At 38.2% G+C, this 17967-nt stretch overlaps 1 long non-coding RNA gene across 1 annotated transcript in view; it reads left to right on the forward strand.

Moving 5' to 3' along the window:
- Positions 1-14289, forward strand: part of LOC142413963 (uncharacterized) — a 29955-nt gene extending 15666 nt beyond the window's left edge. Inside the window, exons 3-4 of the long non-coding RNA XR_012776948.1 lie at positions 12358-12553; positions 14217-14289. This is a non-coding gene — a long non-coding RNA (uncharacterized LOC142413963). The remainder of the gene's footprint in view (positions 1-12357; positions 12554-14216) is intronic.
- The last annotated feature ends 3678 nt before the right edge of the window (positions 14290-17967 follow it).

Here is a 17967-nt window from a genome sequence, read left to right on the forward strand (position 1 = left end):
AATGTTCAATTTTGGTTATGTCACTATAAAAATCAAGCAGCTGGTAATTCAGACTTGATTAGCAGGTCTCCAGTTTTGATTAGTAAATTACTGTAGTAATCAAGGTTAATTCTCATTTCAGAGCTATGCCACAGATTTTATTTCTTCCAGAGAACTGGATTTACCACTCTGGAGAAGGAATATTTTAATAATATTACAAAAATATCCAGAAATAGAAATCAAAAGCAGATCCAAACGTTTTTTGAAATATGGGGAACCAGAGCAGCAACACTGTTCAAACATGAAATGGTTAATGTCCTAGGAATAAAATTCCAAGCTGCAATTTTGCAGAAGATTTCCATATAATATATGCAGAGATTGCATTGCTAATTTCTTTTACCTAGTGTTTCTATTTCTATCTTTAAAAATTGTTTTCTTTGGATCTTCATCTTTCATTTTAAAAGAAAAAAAAAGTATACAGAGAGGCTTAAAAAGAAGCCCAAGAGACCATTATTAGTATAAAGATAAACAGTAGAATGGATTCTAACTGAGCCAGAAAACATCGCTGTAGAATTTACATAAAATTTAGTTTTCAACCAAACGTATTGCGTATCCAGTTCCAGCTCATCTCATAATGAATACTCAAGCTTTCGAATGACCCACATGTCCCATAAGTGAGCAAGAGTCCCCAAAAGCCATCATTGTTGTAGAAGAGGCACAATATTAAAAAACACTGAGAATTCATTAGAGATCTTTTTTTCCATGAAACTTTTACTAAATCTTTAGTCTGCAAATCCTGCAATTATTTGAGCCATACAAGTCTGTCAGGGATTTGAGGCTGGACAACAAGCTCTTATATGGTTTTTAATTAGGATAATATTATTATGTTTTAGTCACAATTCTGGGTCAGATTCTGTGTCTCTCTCTCACATCACTTTTGTATAATTAGACTAAATTATCTAAAATAAATACAAAGTTTTGCTTTATCTACTCAGTACTGAATGCTTTCCTCAGATAGGAAAGTGTAGGCAATTTTTCAGGTATACCATAGTATTCCACTCAAAATATTTAGATAACTTTCTCCCCAATAACACAGAAATAATTGACTGAAGAAGCCCCAAAATATATGGGTATAGAGGCACATTACTGAGAGTACAGTAAATACTGAATTCTAGATAAAGTTATACATTTCCTATGTTCTTTGAGGAAAAAAAAAAAAAACAAAACCACCCCCCCCCCCTTTTCTAGATAAACATGCTATGACCCCTTCTAAAAAGCTAGGAAGGAACCTGGACTTTACTTCTGTTTCCATATGTACGCTTTATTCCACTGCAGCAATTTTGCTACACAGCTATAAGCACTTTCATTATGCCAATGGAAACATAGGGGGTTTTGAATCAGACCAGGATCAACCATGCCTCTAATTCAGCATCTTGTTTCGGATGATGGCAAACAGAAAATGCTTCAGAAGGTTTCTTCCTAGTGCTAGAAAGTCAATAGCTGTCTTATGGTCTGAAGCAAGGAGATTCTTATCCTTCTTGCACTTTTCCCTATATAAGGAAGTTCTAGATGTTTAACATTAGGTCTTATCTGCATGGTTCATTTACAGACGAGCATCTAATGACCTAAACACTGGCAGAAAGTGGAAAGCAACATGATCTGTGAACATTTATTTCAGATTAACCCTTTGCTAAAATAATAATCAATTTGGGTAGAAAGTAAGCATATACAGACTGGATTTACTGAGTATATTACGAACTTGCCTCACTTTCACACATCAACTTAGGAAGCCCCACACTTTGCAAGAGAAGAGGGAAAAAATATACTTTCAGGCAGAAAGCCTGTAGAACAAACAGTATCACTCTGGAAAAAGTGTGCGTGCTTTTTCTAGTCCCTCTTGTACGTGCAAGACAAGATTCACCTGGGGAAGGAAGGGGTGGGGTGTGGGGGGAAGCAATTATAACCAAGCCATTGCATTAATAGGGGACTTCCACGGATTTTTGGCTCATCTCCAGTAGTACAACATCTCCTTGACTCTGGCAGATTTTACTCTCTGCTTTTGCGCATGTTTTTATTTTTGGCGTTGGCTTTCCTCTCCTTTGCAGTTCTTCCAAGTTACATGGGAGGAAGCACACAGCTGTCGTTCCTCAAGAACAGCACAGGAGACAGTGGCCTCCGTAACCACCTCTCCCACCAACACTTATGATGCAGGCATGTACAAATAGCTTGAGATTCTTCCCAAGCTGCATTCTTGGCCAAACTGATTGTTTCCCCAAGACTTTGGTGAATTATAACGAGGAGCTTAGGGCTATGGTTGCAATATGGATAAAGCTATATTTGAGGATATTAACAAAATTCAGAATAAAATTCAAAACTACAGCCCCCAGAAGACTGCTTTGTGTTGCTCTAGTGGGAGATAAAAGCTCTGAATAGGAAGTTAACAGCTACTGCTAGACCTCTTGGGCAAAGACAGGGTGGCATACAACTGACTCTGTTGGTTATTCACCAGCCTTTTGCCAACCTCCAAGAAATCAACGTGAAGGACATACAACCAGGGAGTCACTGCAATCTTGTTATCCCTGGCAGAACAATAGTTTTCTTAAAAGCAGCCTGGCCTAGTGTAAACGAGAGAAGTCATAAGGTTTCTGGAAAGGTATTTATTTTATCTGCAGGTAGGATTGCATCACTGAATGTGATAGTCTCTATTTAAGGTGATTAATAATATGTTATGTTGCTTGTTTTGAATAAAGACTATAGGCCAACTCCTGCCCTGGCTCAACTCCCATTGAAGTCAATTGTTTAGCCTGAAAAATGGATTACAGGATGTGGCTATAATTTATGCATACAGAAATGCAGAGGATTTTGCTTTAGAAACAGTAATTCTTATTTATGTGCACTGCAGTAGTGCCTAGAACCCAAGATTCTTCGTGCAGGACAGTATCCAAATGCACAGGAAATACAGGCACGGTCCCTACCCCAAAGAGTCTTTAATCTAAGCAAAAGACAAGAGACAGCAAACAGATGGGGAGAGGGGCAGAAATGACAAGGTAACTGGGAGATAATTATGATCACTATGCAGTCACAGCACATCAGCTGCTTAACCACTATCATTTTTTTTAAGGTGTCACAGCAGAGGAGAGTTTTAAGGGAGTGAAGAAGGGCAAGTGAAGTAGCTTGGCAGATTTTGATAGGAGTGGACCCTCACAGGAGAAAACAAAACGAGTATGGTTCAAAATTCAAGACATTGGAGATTATATCTGTTGTGAATGGTGGATGCACATTGATCTGTCAGTACCTCATGGATGTCATAGGGACAAACAGTCTGGGGAGAGCCTATGTGGGCCTTAAAATATCCGTAGGACATTTTTAGCTGCCGGGAAAAAGAAGGAGCCGATGAAAGGGTGCATGGTCGAAGAGGGAGATGATACAGTATCAAATTTGGAAATGCACCCCTGCAGCAGTGTCAGAGTGAATGGGCAAGGTATCCAGCTGCCAAAGCCACAGTAACTGAGACTCAGTGCTGGGGTTTGAACGAATGTTTGAGTTGTGCTGGTTGAAAGGTCGGACTGTAGAGGTGAAGTACAAGAATCAGAAGGTTTGTCCTAGCAAGCACAAATCTAGAGAGAAAGATGTAGAAAGACAATGTCTAGAAAGAACTGGGCCTAGAACCCGAGATGATGGTGCTAATACAGTAGTCGCGCCTTTAGTTTTTGTTTTGCAAGATGCTGCTGGCATGAAAGAGAGTCCCTGTACTTGAAAAAGAGAACACTTCTGAAACTGCTTGCATCTGACAAAGCAGAAAACTCTTTTGCTGCATGAGCGAAGTATATGGAAAAGTGAGAAAAACAGATGACAAAGAGAACAAAAACTCCTTTTCAAACGTTTTAAGGCTTTTTTTGGCTTTTTTTTCCCCCCACAAAGTTAGTAATTTGTATTACTACTCTCCTAAGCTCATATTTCAGTAAACCAATGAAAACAAACCATTTTGGTTTGCCATACATGTATGCTCCATTTTTGTGTGCCATTGTGGGAACTGAATAAGAGAAACTTAGGTATGGAGCTGCTTACACATACTTGTAGGAGTAACTTTTTGAGAGCCTGAACATTTGCAACTCCAATCACTGTGAACAAAAATAGAAAGGACAGTATGCATGCTACTGCAAAGCAATTTATATATTATAAATGTTTAGGTGGTATCTAAATTACTGCCAGAGCTCTGACCTTGATTACAAATGATCATAAAGTAAAGAATACTTTGAAGTGCCACAAATTGTAGATCAAAATGCTTGTATATTCATCACTTTGACTAAGATCCAGGCAAGATTTTGTTGGCTAATAAAGACTGTAAAATAAATAGAAAACAGGCCCAGTAAAGAGAGGTCATGGCTGCTTTTTTAAATGCTTACAGTCCTTTAGGGCAGGATGTCTGTGCTGCTTTAATTGTTCAGAGTTTCACTTTCTGCCATGGGAGCTGCAAATGTGCAAGCCTCTATCTCATAATGCTGCAATATAAACCTCCATTTAAACTTGATGGGTCCCTTCTCATTGGAGTTTTATTTTCCAGGGACTTTTGTGATGTGCTCTTTTATGAGCAGTGTGAATAAATACGATAGAGATATTACCTATGCAAATGGGCAGAACTAAAACATCTAGGGTCAAGAAAAAACAATAAAATTCTGCTTTAAAAAAAAAAAACAACCCACCCAAAACATTAGCTACATTTTTCTTATTCTAATAACGAATTTCTTCTAATCTTCCTGCCAGTCAGCATTTCTCTGAGGCACATCCTAACTGTCCGTGATCTGATTGGCAAAATGTGGAAGTGAGCTAAATTTCAGTCTTATTACTATTTTGATTCTTCTTCAGTTTGTAAATCAGGGACCACTTAATGAGCAGTCCTAACTTTTGGGAGGACTGGGTGCTTTCCTGATCTACCTTCTCCCAGTCCAAACAGAGATGCATGTCAGGCAACCTGTGAGCAAGATGTCTAGCTGTGCTTGATAGTGTGCAAACAAATATACTGTTATATTAGTGCCCTATTGATTTATCATACCATCACTAGTGGTGATGTTATGAGCAGTGCTCTACGTTCTCTAATGAGCAGCCTTTAGTTGTTTGAGGACTGTTTCCAATGAATCAAGTTTATAGAAAGCCTAGGATACCACTCAAAAGAAACATCTTTGGGGATCATGGCCTTAAAATATAGGACAAATTCCCACTTTTAGTCCTGCTGGAAAGTTGTAACCTACCCAGACTTTAAGCGGTTTCTATATTTAAGTGAGAAAATCATTGTGACTCACCACAGAGCAGGACATTGGATGGTCTCCGATTCTGTCACTATGTTTGCCTGAAAAGGAGCCAAGAATTAAGATTTACAAAGCAGATTATGAATTTTGTACATCTCGGTGAAAAAAGGTGATTGTTAGAGAAAAGCGAGCTGTTAGCTTTGCATGATAGTCATGCAAAGGCTGTAAATGGAAGGGCAGAAAATGGGAAAGCTTGAATGGATTGTGTGCTAGCTGGGAAAACAGCCCATCATTATTTATACTAAATTAAACTTTCAGTTGTGCAAGAATCACTCTACACTAAGGTGAATATTTCTCAGGACTAGCCCAGAGATTAATTAAGCCTTTAATAATTAGGGAGTCATGATATTATTTGGTTAAAGGCACTCTTTCAGGGAATGATAGTGCAGCAGAAAACAGACAATAACCAGTACTTCACATTATAGCACAGGTCCTCTGTAAAATTCACATTGTTCCTAATGATCTTTTTCCTATTCTTTAAGCTGAGGGTTGGCCAGATTCTGGTTTTAGTTACACCATTGTAAATCTGGAATAATATGAAAGTCCATTGAGTTGATAAGGATTTTATAATTTCGTTTAAAAAAAGCTGAAGTCACAAATGAGAAATTCCTATGTTCCCTGTGTTTTGCACTGTGCTGTTTCTTTGTCTCCTTCCTTGTCACTTATTCTGTCTCAACCTCTGTACTTATTTTATTCCATCCTCTCCTACCCATTCCTATTGTTATTTTTTATGGCTTTGGGTGGGTGGTTAACTGGCATTAGGAAGAAAAGCCACACCGGAATATAACCACATATAGTATTATCCAGAGCACCATGCCTCCTTCTCTTGGTTACCTCAATGTCATTATGAAACATGCTATATATTTATTATTTAAACAATATTAAACAGTAGAAAAAAGAACACTGTGGTTTTTTCGGAGGTTGTCATCTATTACAAAATCCTACAAACAGAAAAAAGGACCAGTTAAATGAGTACCTTAATTTGCTTGCTATTGAGAAGCTGTTACTATAACAAACAGCACGACTTTTAAATCAGGCCTGTGGAACAAAGCATTCCAGTGTCATTTTTACATTACTGATTGCAGTTGATGTAATTTTCACAAAACAAAATTATAACCAAAATGGCTATTTCAGGTCAAAGTGCCACAAAGAGTATATAGATACATTTCCATCAATAAATCTGCCCTCTTCCTGCCCTGACATAAGTGTTCAACCCCTTGTGATTGACGTTTTTACCACTAAATTATACTATGTCTGCTTCTGGAAGAAATGTCTCCATTACAAAATTAGCTAACCATCAACATAACATAAAATAACTTCAACATGGTGTCATTTCACAAGAATATTGATTCTCACAGACTTACTGGATTAAATCCTGATTTCCCATAAAAGGAGCAGCCATTATGTCTTTGGTAGACAGAAAAATATATATTGTGGAAAGATGTATATTGAGATGATTAAAACTTCATTGCTGAGCTCAGAAGCATAGGATTTTGTCCTGTGGCCATATGAAATAAAGAAAATGGACGAGATATTAATTTGAAATATACATAAGAATAAGGTTAAAAACCAGCTAGTAGTCTGTCATTTTATTTTCCTCTGCTGAAAGATACTTTTGACTATTGGTTGCAGTAGGAAAAGTCATCAATTCTTCTAGATTGGCTACTGAGTCTGCCAAATTCTTTTCAAGACCTTGTGCATGTAACTTTTCCTTGCTTCATTTTCTTCAGCTTTTGTGCTAATAGAATTCCTCATACCTCACAGGATGTTGTGAGCTTATAATTGACTAATACCTGAAAAGTCTTTGAAGTTCCTAGATGAGCAATGCTATTTAAGAGCAAATAATCACGATACGCAGTTGTAGTTTCTTCCGATATCAAAACTGTAGAAAGGAAAACTAATTAGAGAACATTTTTTTAGAGTTGCCCTATATTTAGCATGGAAATAATAATGGGCTAAATCCATTCTGGGCACAACTTCTGTGATTTTAATGAAATTACATTGGGAATAAATTTGACCCAGTTCTTGTGTGACCACTTGCACATCAGAGGATTTCCTAAAGGAGAAAATACCACCTCTATGACCACAATTCATTCCTGGTACATGCAATATTTTGTGTTTCAACCCGATTCCTTCAAATACAGATGAAAAACAGTGTCTTCATTAAACAAGGCCAATGTAAATTGTTGTATACACTATACTATCCTGAAGACTCTAGCCTCTTCAGGGCTAGTGACATGCTCAGAGAGCAGGGGTAAGGTGAACAGCTGCCAGATTTCTCACTTTTTATGAAGTACTCTTCATCTCTGTTCATCTTAAAATAAGAGCCTTTAAAATCGAATGGGTTCTGCCCTCCCTCGTAGAGGAGAACTGGGTAACATGCCAGGTCCAGGAAGACTAGCAGTAATGAAGTGTAAAAGACATGGGGGAAGCATGAGGTTGCTGGGGAGGTACCCACAGAGTTTTGCAATTACAACGTCTGTGCATAGGAGGCTTGTCTCACTTGAAAAGCAGCTACGATGGAAAAGCACCATGCCTCGACCATAGCTTGTGTATGTTTGTGGAGGGAGGGGGACAAGTGGGATTCTGCTCAGCAGGTCCCTCTTATTCTGCCTCTGTGTGGCACATGTATGAAAAAAGAACATTTTCACCTTGGGAGAGTCACAGTATATAGCTGCCTGTTAGTGAAGGATAGTCTGTCGCCATTCATCCCTTCCCATTAAGGCTCGAAGAGGACAATGTTACTAGTCTCTGCCCATTCAATCCTTTTTTGTTGGCACATTACTATTTTATCATTTTGATCTTCTCCTTACTGAAGATAAAAGACACCATGGGCGGGATTCATGAATGACTACTGTTATTTATCGACCCTGGACTTTTTGAACATTTTTCCCCTCTGATTCATGAACCACTTTTCCATATTCGAAAAGCAGTTCATAAATCGTTCAGCACCAGCAGAAATTAATAATAATGAGTTCATTTACATAAAAGGACTCATCCTGCCAGTTGCTGATAATGTTTGAAGCCAGAACCTTGTCGGCAAACAGGATTTTTGCTGGCAATGCAGGAAATAATCTTTTGTTTATAAATTAATTAAAAGTTACTTTTCCCTCTGCTTTTAGAGCTGCTATAAGGACATTTTGTTGGGCAAAACTTTATGCATTTTCTCTTTTTTAAACAAATGGAATTGCCCAGAGTGGAAAGAGAGATTTTTGGTAGCATTAAGAGTCAGACTTTTAAGAGAGAGGAATGTGTTTTGATTTGTTTTCATTTTTTGAGTGAGGATCTCTTCTAAAGCCATTGGCAGCTGCATTTCATGAGGGTTTGTTTGAACATATTCTTTCCTGTGGATCTGTGTGTTCATTCTCTCCCTCCCCAAGTTTCATTCTGAGTTTCAAATTCAAGTGAACTTAAAATCTCAGCAAGAAACTCCCACGTTTCCTCTGGACTCATGACAAACCCACGAGTTTCACAGGATTTTGATGCAAAACTATAATCAGTCCCAGGTTTATTTTTGGACAGAAGGGATGAACCTGAATGAACATTTCCATAAAGCCAGTCAAGGGGCAGAATCTGTGAATGGATGTTTAATGTCAGCACACACATGTGGTGTATGTGTGTGTTTCATTGTGTTTGAATGCCAGGAACTAGTCTCCCTTCCACAAGATGAGCTTTACAGAATTTACTCTACTGGAGCTCCATCGGATCTACATTGCTATAAGAGAATGAGGTTTTTAAAGTGTAAGGGTAGGGTTTCACAGCACACTAAAGCCTAACCTATGTTGCAGGCTATTGCTGTGAGGAGAGGCTCGCTCTCCCCCACCCAAAGCCTCGTGGTCCTGCCGTGCAGTGGGACAAATCTGACAGAAAAATAACACATACAACTCCACCCCTTGCATTTTCCTTTGGATCACCAGCCTGGCAGAGGGCATTAGTGCACATCCCTCACCTCAGCGCTTTCCTGCCTAGCCTCAGACTCCTCCAGGTGACTCCATGCAGCCAGGGAGCTAACGTGGCTCCTACGAAGCTTCTTCTCTCCCCATGTGCTGTTCGTGGAGACTACATGTCTACAACAGAGTTCAGTTTCCACTCCAGAGCCCGAGCCTACCGATTATGCACAGCAATAGCCAACATTGCCACATTTCAAGTTGCTTTTTGCATTCAGGCCCAGCTCTTTCCAGAGAAAGCTACGTAGCTGAAAAGCCCCATGCATACTGCTTTTCTAAGTTACACAGTAGAGCACTCAGATTTGCAAGGAGGTAAATGAAATAGCCACATGAACATTTTACACAAAAATTGGCCTAATTATCTCTTAGTATTTTGAAAAGAGTAAAACATTTGAGTGTCAAGTATCATTGGAAAAGAGTGGAAATTCTTCTTAGCTTGTTTATTTCTTTATGTACACCAGCATTATCGGAAATTGTGATATGGGATATGATTTGCTGGTTTATTCAATTTCTTAGTGCTGGAATTTGTCATTTGGTATTCTGATTTTTATTTGTATTTAAGCTTTTGTTTGGCAAACACAGAGCAGAGTGTTATCACAAAGAAAGACTAGGAGTTGGAAATGTGTATTATTAGTCTGATCTGTGTTATATGTATGTATATGGCTTCAATAGCAAAGCTACTTTAAAAAACAACAACAAAAGGCCTGAATTGTCTGTTCCTACTTTTGCTCTTAATTGGCGACATCTGGGTTTGTTGGGATTGAATGAAACTTTTATTTTGTGTTTTTGAGAAGGAAGAGTTGGCTGACTAGTTATCTTTATATGGTTTAATTTTCTCTCATGTCCCCTTCTCTTTCATTGTACTGTTTGAAGACTTCTAAGGTAAATATAAGGGAGCCAAAGGAGTTCTCCAGACAGTTCACTGGACTATTCTGAGCTATACCGCTTACCTGCAGCATGAACCTGGGCAGCTCACTTCAACTTTATGTCTCCATCTGTAAAACGGAGTTAACGATACAGCTTAGAAAACTTTGAGATATGTTCACCAAAATCACTATATAAAGCCAATATATTATCTTATATTATTATTATTCAGATCACCTTTACTTTTGCACTAGTAAGACATGATTTTTCAGAAACAAGCTTTTATTGGAAATTTGGTATCCTTGTGAACTTGCAGTTACTGATGTCTGCTACACAGACACACACGCACGTGCACACACATGTTATATGCACGTGTAGGCTACGTAACCTTCTGTGTAACAAGTGGCATGTTGCTTCTCCAGTCTGCTTGATATAAGTTTGGGTAATTATTGATATCACCAGCTATTGCCAGCTTATACCAGTGTCTGACCAGAACCAGATAGCACAGGTTTGTCATGGCTGTATGGGTTACAACATTTTATCCTTCCCTTTAGCAACCCTTTATAGATTTCACTAAAAGACAGGGAGATAAAATGGAGAATATTTGGATGGGGAACAGAAAACAGAAACTGGAATCAAGCTTCTCAGCAGAAAATATCTGAGGGAGAGGGGAAAGTTCTGTCTGTGGCAGCAAAATGACATGCCAAGCAGACTGAAAGCAACATTCATAATGTTAGGAGCCCACTTTCCTCACTGCATAAATTCAAGACAATGAAAATGTAATGAATAAAGCATTTAGAGAGGTGATTGTGACAAGGACAGGAGTGGGGGAGGGGTGCTGGATCATACAGTCAACCACTTCAAGTGAAACTGTGTTTACCGCTGGAGAGGAGACATCAAACTGGGAAATAATTTAGGCTTAAGGTTCCCCAAAATACATTCCTTCCCGAGCAAGCGAACTGTCAAGTTGAGGCTGCAAACAGAATCAGGGTGCTTTAACTGACTGCGCAAGACCCCGATTCTTCATAACATTTAGCTACATGTAAAGGATCTTTAGCAATATGTAAAGGATAGCTATTGCACGCCAGACAGTCTTTTGAAAACATCCTACTGCAAGTGAAACTCAAGTATAAAAATGCATCCCCCCTGAACAAATGCCTGTTGGGAGTTGCAAAGAGCCACTAAGTCTTGATCCCTGTAGGAGCTGCAGATGTTGCTGGAAGCCACTACTAACAAGGAGCCAAATCTGGAGCTGGAGCTGCTCAGCACCTCTGAGGATTTGGCCTTCGATTTGAGCAGCCTGCAGACCCCAAAGCCCAATCCTAGGAGGCTTCTGTATCATTCTGAATAAGCTTTAGGGGGAAAAAAAATCTGAGGCAAGCTTTCAACCTTCTCAATTAGTTTTAGTAAGGATTTTCAAAGTTATCTTCATAAGGAAAAGGGCTAGAAAAAGTAACTTGCTTAAAGGAAATCTGAAAATCTGTGTTCTGTTCCTGCCCTCTCCAAACATAGGAACAGAATTTTCAGTCATGGGACTGGTCACAAAGGCAAATTGGGGAAGAAAGATATAAAAAAGGCAAATGATTTATTGTCAGAATCAATATGGAAATGCAATCAGGGCAGATGATTCTGTTACTCATTTTCACACTTCTGCAAAAATCTGCATGTTTTCTGTTTATCAAATAAGCCAAAGATTTTAAAACATCAAACAAACTTTTTGTAAAGTTCCTACCAAACACAGGAGATTCTACCAAGTGGTCTAAGTGGAAAATACTGTAGGCATCTAAAGCAAATGGCAAGTTTTAAGAAGTAATTGCTCTGTCTATGGCTTTTAGTTTCTTTTCTGTTTTTCCTTTGCTTGATAAACTGGAGAGCATTAGCCAGGAGATGCCAAATGTCTTACCACTGGTTTCCAGGGAGAAGTCCTTATCCTCTTTTCTCACTAGGGCTTGAAGCTGTAGTAGAAATATTATAACCTTCATTCAGTATATGCACTGCTCCAAACTTTGACAGATCATCAACTGGATTTCCCAAAATTCTGAAAACAGGCACACTAACTATGAGATTAGAAAAAATCCAAGAAACAAGAAATAGAAATCCCCAGCACGCTTAAGTTCTTTATATTCACATGATGACTTCTGAATATTGAGGGATTAAGCCTTAAGGTGTATTTTTGGGATCACACTTTCAAGCTTCCTACACAATCATGAGACCTAGAAAGTTTTGGTTTACCTTTGAAAAAATTCTTTTTGCGTTTGCAGGAGCTGAGGGTTTAAATAAAGCATCAAATACCTTGAAGTTCATGATAAAATTGTAAGAACTGGCAACATTGCCTATGATAAGCAAGCAAAACTCTGTTCAGAAGCTAGCAAAGGAGGAGGAGGCATAAAGTACTGTACAAGGCAGGAGAAGGTTTTGAAATGCTACTGGTTTGGAAAGGCTTCATTTTTCCATTAGGTTTGCACTGTTGTGAATGACTATCTCAGCTTTCAGGTGCCAAGGCATGAGTTTTTTGTGGGACTCTCGGAGACTAAACCACTTACTAGCAATTTCAGTCCATTCTCACTCTTTCAGATTGTATTTGTCTTTCTCTTTTGCAAGTGATTTTTCTTTTCCCTGTCAGGCTTTTTCAATGACTTTCTTTTTACATAGCTCATTCCCTCCTTCCTTCCCTCAGGTCTGCTGTGCTGCTGAGCTACCAGGGGGTCCCAGCACACGTCCTTCAACTGCGGAGCACAGACATTCCCGGCTGGCAGGCAGAGGTGGGCAGCCAGAGGGTGCTGCCGGGGGGAACGCCGCCGGCCCGCCCTAGGCGCTTGCGTTTGCTGTGGTTCACCTCTCCCCAAGCATGGGAAGTCCCCTCAAGAGGGATCTTTCCTCAGGAGGCAGTCAGGTGTTGCAGTGTGTCCCAGTGAGCTGGAAGGCTCCTCTTTTTCTCACCCACCTTTTATCTGAGAAAGCAAAGAGCCCATCTATCTGACCCCTGCTACCACCAAGAAAATAAGTCTGCTCTCTAAGAGTGAAGGAAAGAAAAGGAGCAAAGATCTCTGTATGAGCACGGCTGGTGTCTTGCACTAGTGCCACTGTAAATTAGCTGTATTTGAAGCAGGCCAGGCAGGTATCAAAATGTGGCTGAACTGGTCAGTTGGAAGGAGCATCTAGAGCAAGGCTTCCCAAACATTTTTTAACTGACGGATTAATACCAGCTCTCAAAATTTCTCATGTATCACCAGACACCAAATTTCTCACTGTGTCAAAAGGACCATTATTTCTAAGGACCTCCTCTCTATTCAACCATCTGCACTGTGGGAGGATCTTACCTCTGCTCCTCACTAAGACAGACATTATTGAACCTGTTCTTAAAATCTCTCTGGGACAAGACAACATAAATACTTTCTAGGGAGCTTCTTCCAGTGCTTCACCATACTAACGGAAGGAAGGAGAGAGGGAGCATAAGAAGGAAACTCTGCCTGATATCCTTCACAGGATATCATCTCATGTTTTTCCTAGCAGACATGAAAGAAAATGGAAGGCAGTTCTGTCCTGTGAGACCTCCTTCCTCCCTTTGGCTCCTCCATTCAGCTCCAAGCACTCCCTTGCAATCGACATGGAGTGGTATTCTGGTGTTTCTAGAGCAGAAAGTTTCTGTCAAGCATTAGGAAACAACCTGAAATAGCATAAGAAATAGAAATAATGATATAAACCAACTGGAATATTTAATTCCACTGTCAGAAGGGATGCACCTGTGGGTTTAACTAACTGTTTCATAAGCTCTTTCAAATACAAAAAGGGTTCCATAGCAAATGATGGATGTATTTGTCTTAAATAAATGCAGGTAGTTATATATTTGGCATTTTCAATTGGTGTTTTGGATATGTGATTATATGGTAACCAGTGTTAAAATTTTACATATGTACTTAATATTTACTTAATTTAGATATCTAGAAAAGACATGGAAGTTGCTTTCTAACTTTTAAAGATCACAAGTATTATAATTTTAAAACACTAGTACAAAGGTATAAAGCATATGGTATATGTTTTAACGGGATGTTTTTAAAAACTTGAGATAATGAAGAAAATATATAGTAAGATGTTAATTTGATGTCTCATTTGTTTACAGCCAGATTACAGCTGTGTCATAGAAGTGAGAAATGGAAATGGACACAAATTTAAAGAAGAGATGTGGCTGATGAGGTCACTGGTGACCTCAGTTTCACTATTTGGTATAGTTCAAGATAGCTACTAGACCAAATATAGAGATACTTCCACTTGTGCTCAAAATCCAGTCCTATCTCAGGCAACCAGAGTTCTATCACACAGTTTGTTAGATTACTGAAGACATATGGACACTGATCAAAGCACTGACTATATATACCAAATGATAATATCACAACCCTTGTCATTAGACAAAGAAAGTCAGAATTGCTTAGTTAGGTAGCAAGAGCTTTAATTGTAGGGTTAGGAAAATTTTGAATGCAACAAAATATAGTATAAACTGTAATAAAATACAATAAAAACTATAACTACTTAAATTCATGTAATACTAGATTGCTTAAGAAATGCTGAGGGACTGCTACCTCCTAGTCTTCCTGTTTTCATTTACAGCAAGTTGACTTTGGAAATGTTGAAGAATCTGCATCTATCAGAAAATTGCTCACTTACTGAAACCAGCTATTTTTAAGGTTTTATTTAAAGGAGATAATGAATAAGAGTAAATTGATGTCAGGCATGAAGTAATTTTAACCAATACATTCAAAGTCTATAATACAAAATATTGGAAAATTATATGTAGAGTAATCTAAAGTAATGAGATGTTAAAATTCCTTGGAACCTAGAAACTCTTCTATTCATTCTGTTGTTCTTTTTCTTTCAACCTCACTGTGGGAGGCTCCATCTCTGACATCTTTATATATGATGTTCTCATTTCAAAATGCCACTGAACCTTCAAATGAAAACTTGCCTATGATCTTTGAATACAAAAATACTTAAATCAAGGTTTTTATATTTTAGTGCACTCAGCCATAATATGCAGTGAAAGAATTTTGGTATTTAGTCTAGGTCTTATTTCAAAAGAAAGGAAAAGATGACTCTCAAAATGAAAACAATAGTTCAGTAGAATGAAATACCAGCAGTACCAGATAATTTCTAGACAGGATATTTTAAACATATATTGAAAAGAAAGGGAAATGAAAAACCCTTTAGAAAGTTAAATCTGGAGTAAAATACAGTATCTTCCTATAAGAATTGCTTATAAATTGTCCTTAAAGAATGAAAATAGAATGAAGTAGGGCAAGCAGTGTTTGTACAGTATTTGCAGGTTGGCACCTATTCCCTGTGTTAGCATGGACAGGACTTGAAAGAAGAGCTTTGAAGACCTACTCTATTGGTGGACATTAGAAGAAAGCAAGCAAGGACAGCTTGCTGTTCTATGGTGGAGACAGAATTATCACAAACATACTTCTCTTACATGCTTTAAACCAATCCCTTTTTTTCTCATCAGGCTCTTGAGATTTTATAACTATAAACAGGTTCTGAGGCCATTTGCTAGGACAGACTACCTTCTATACTGTCCTCTGTTAATCAGCTATACAAACACAATTTAATATGACATAAACAAACTAAACCAACTGTATTAGTAACTTGATGGAATAATGCAGATCTGCTGCTGAAGTCTCAAGTCAATCTTGTATTTCCTTTTTTAAGATTACCTCTTAAAAGTGTTGATTTCACATGTAATTGTCTGTCACTGCTTTCCTTTACTTTTGCTATTCAAAGTAAGACACACGGAAATGTGGCTCCTTATTTCTCCAATGGATAGTTAAGCTTAGTACCAAGCCTTTGTTTCATTTCACTGATTGCAGAATTACCCACCAAATCTCAAATTGTACTTTTAATAGATTTGTCATACACAATCAGTTTTCAGCTTTCTAATGCACGTCAGAATTTACTGTTTTCCAGGAGGTCAATGCATCAGATGTGGAATTGTGAGTTTTCAGTTTCAGTAACCATTCACAGGCTAAGCGTTGCAAGCAGGCAGGATTAGTGAGTGTCACAGTTCTTTTCTACGCTTGGGGTAGGTGTCCACTACGCATTTCTTCTTGAAGCTTTTACTGGCTTTGAGTGTCATCTTGGTTGAAGCAAGAAGCTGGCTACATCACTGCTTAAAAGCTATGATGACTCAAAAGCTATGGTTGTTTCTGCCCTTCATCTTTTCAACAGTATTGCTGCCTGAACTGTAGTAGTATGCAACCAAGCTTGCTATACTAAATAGACTTCAAAACCACAAAGAAGTTAAAGGTTATCTACACAAAAATGTTCTAGCTGAACTGGTGGCAGAAACAACAAAAACACAGGCACCTCCTTCTGACAAATCCTAATTTCTGTTCTTTAGCATCACTGTAACTGATAAGAACAATATTAAGATTTTTTTTCATCTTAACTAGGTGAGTGTAAATGACTCACATGGGAGCTGTGCAGCTATGGGAAGCAGAAGAATGCACACCCTTGACATTTTATAGGTATGCATTAAACTTGCAGATGTTAGAAGTGCCAAGGAAGCTAGAGGAAGAATACTTACTGGCTGCAGTTACTGGTGCACAGCTAGGACCGAGTGCTCCATCCAGTACAGCTGCTGCCCTGTGTGTGGCAGGATGCACTGCTCAGTTCCCTTCCCTCTGGTGCTGAATATTGCTGGCAACACTCAGCAAGCTCCCTTAAAGTGCACAGGCTGCTTGAACAGCATGTATAGGAGTGCTCTGGAGAAAAGTGAACACCTGAAACATTGATAACAAAAAAACCCCAAACAGTAAGACTGGTTTTAGTGGAAAGTGTATCGTACGGTTGCCCGTGAGATACTGCTAAAAGCATACTTTATTTCTTGGTCTCTAGTTTCACTACTAGCTCCACTGATAAAAATAAAAAAAAAAAAAAAAGAACACCACAAGAGCAGTATAATACTCGGAACAGCACTACTACAGACTTTTTTCATATTTAGTAGTTAAGTTCAGCCTGTAGTATGGTGTTACATCATGACAGTTGAACAAGTTAGTATTTGAGGACCACTAGACTAAGGACATGATAAATCACTATCCTTCATTTGGAATTATTCAAATGCTCTGACTTCAGCAGATGTAATCTGAATATTATTGCATTTGTATTCTGATATTTCAGGAATAGATGCAATAGATGAGGAAAAACATCAGAAAGGGGTGAAACAAGGCTCACATTTAGAGCACTAAAATTTTTTCAGGTGGTAATCACTTTTTGCCATTTCCAAATTAGTCTGAGAGGAAAACTGAAAGTTAAGAGAGTTACCAGTTTCCACAATTATTCCTTTTCACCTGAAGAGGATATCACTGTCATCTCATCCAGGTATATACACAGATGTAAAAACTCTTACGAGATTATTATGGAATGTGAAGATACAGAAGAAAGGTATAGCTGTGCAAAACAAATAAATGAATCTTTCATGATCATTCAGAACCACTAAATAATATGGATTATTATGAAAAGAAAACGGTAAGGCATTTTCAAGTAATAAAACCAAAAATGCTTGGAAAAGTGTGTAAGCACCTACAAGTTTAGATACAACTCATCTGAATTTCACTTAAATATCCAGACCTGATAGTAAAAATTGTACACAAGTGGTCTTTCTTAAAGAGATTTTAATGCTTCCTTATTTTAGATACTTGGCTAAAATGCTGTAAAAGATACTATACTTACTAAATGGCTTTAGGATTTTTTGCTGTATTTCTTCCACCTAGAAATACGTAACATCACACACAAACAATTTCTACAGCAATAAGTGTACAAAACTTTTTCTAACCTCAACATTCACTATTCAGGTTCAGAGTGGTTTTTTGTCTGTTTCA

This window comes from Mycteria americana, chromosome 8 (assembly GCF_035582795.1).
Source record: "Mycteria americana isolate JAX WOST 10 ecotype Jacksonville Zoo and Gardens chromosome 8, USCA_MyAme_1.0, whole genome shotgun sequence".
Lineage (NCBI taxonomy): Eukaryota > Metazoa > Chordata > Aves > Ciconiiformes > Ciconiidae > Mycteria > Mycteria americana.